The sequence below is a fragment of the Mus caroli genome, unplaced genomic scaffold (assembly GCF_978045245.1).
Source record: "Mus caroli unplaced genomic scaffold, Mus_caroli_1 scaffold_19, whole genome shotgun sequence".
Classification (NCBI taxonomy): Eukaryota; Metazoa; Chordata; class Mammalia; order Rodentia; family Muridae; genus Mus; species Mus caroli.
In genome coordinates, this window is record NW_028227274.1 from 50,898,025 (window position 1) to 50,899,866 (window position 1,842).

Below are 1,842 nucleotides of genomic sequence, written 5' to 3' on the forward strand. Positions count from 1 at the left end.
CCCAGCACACTGGCAATGGGGACTCGGGGAACAGGATCAGGTCATCTTCATCTTTAGAGGAAGTTTGAGGACAGCCTGGGCTATATGAGACCCTGTTTCTATTAAAGACAACAATAATAAATGTACGTATTTGGCAGATGTCTCTCAATGTTTACTTATTGTCCAGTGTCCATGCTACGGGAACTTTTGGGGGTTCATCAAGCTGTTAAAGAAGAGCTAAAATTACACATCATCTGTGTCTACCTATTAGTTCTCTACTACTGGGTCATATTTTATCCCCCTTGGGCTGGTAAGATGACTCAGCAGATGGCAGGGTTGGCCACTGAGCCTGGCGACCTATGCCCAACCCATGTGGTAGAAGAAGACAACTAACTCCTGCCAGGTGATCCTGCCCCTCAGGTGTGTGCTGTGGCATGCACCCCAAAAAACAATAGCATGTAAAAGGAAGAAACAAATACTATCACGGGTTGGGGAAATAGGTAGTCTAGATACAGCGCAGCACCCCCGTGAAAAGGATTCTGCCTCTAATAGTCAACGGTCCGAGTGGCTGCTCCGAGAACACCAGGGGAAATGATGCCTCAAAGGCTCATGAAGGTTTCTTTAAAACCTCGCTAATATCCAGACTCAAGTACTAGATCTATGGAGCCCACCAGAAACTGTCCACTGTTCGGAGGTGCCTTCTCCGCCATCCTCCCTACAGGGTCAATTGATGTGAGTGACCTCCATCCAGTGCCAGACAACCAAGAAGTTTTCTGCCATCCTGTGACCGACCAGAGTCTGATCATAGAACTTCTGGAGCTGCAGGCCCACGTGCAGGGCGAAGCGGCTGCGCGGTACCATTTTGAGGACATTGGCCGGGTGCAGGGGGATAGGGCTGTCCACGTGCTATCTGTGCAGCCTCTCTGTTTGGAGAACTTATCCCTGAGAGGCTGCTGTCAAGATGCCTGGTTCCTTTCTGGCAAGCAGCAGGTAGCAAAGAATGTCTCACTGCATCAGGCCTTGCTGCGGCTGCCCCGGTATCAGACTGATCTTTTGCTCACCTTCAATCAGCCCCCCGTAAGGACGAAAGAGCTGGTGTCACAGCAGGTCTCTTGGCCCTGAAAATCTGTCATGTCCACCTTGGAGCCTGAGTAACTTTGAACAGCTGGTAACTAGTTTGACTCTTCACAATCCCAACCTCTTTGGTCCCCAGTAAAGATAGTTGAAACACAACGTGCTACTGAGGACTCGGGGACCCAGTTCTGAGAGGAGTTTCTTTCTGCTTCTTCCCGGAATGTAAACATAAGACACTTCCTCTGCAGAAATAAACTTGCTTTATGAAGACCAAAAAAAAAAAAAAAAAAGTCAACGGTCCTCCTGCCTGATCCCTGTTAAACCAAATGTGTTCTTGATATGCAGGCTTGTGTTTGCCGGAAGGCTTTCAGCTTGGTGCTGTTTCTCAGATTTGAAAATATAGCACCAGCCTCCGTGTCCAGGAGGAATGACGCCATCACTAGCTGGAGTTCTCTTCCCAGAAAAGGCAAACACAGCTTTCATACTAACAACACAGACAAACCATCTAGGTAAATTTTCACAAAGGCTAATTGGAGATCCATGCGCACACACACACACACACACACCTCAACATACAGAAGTAAAACCTCTTTGACAGTAATGCCATTCTATTGTTAGGAAATCCTTTCGAAATAATAACAAAAACCAGAGGCTGGAAAAGATAGCTCAGTGGTTAAGACCACGGCTGTTCTTCCTAGAGACCTAGGATTCCCCGCATCCACATGACAGCTCACAGGTGTCTGTTACTCCATTTCCAGGTGACCTGACACCTTCTTCCAGCCTCCGAGG

General features: G+C 48.0%; 1 pseudogene; it reads left to right on the forward strand.

Annotated features, from left to right (window-relative positions):
- The first annotated feature begins 402 nt into the window (after window positions 1-402).
- LOC110285056 (ran guanine nucleotide release factor pseudogene) lies at window positions 403-1,242 on the forward strand (annotated as a pseudogene).
- Window positions 1,243-1,842: the final 600 nt, after the last annotated feature.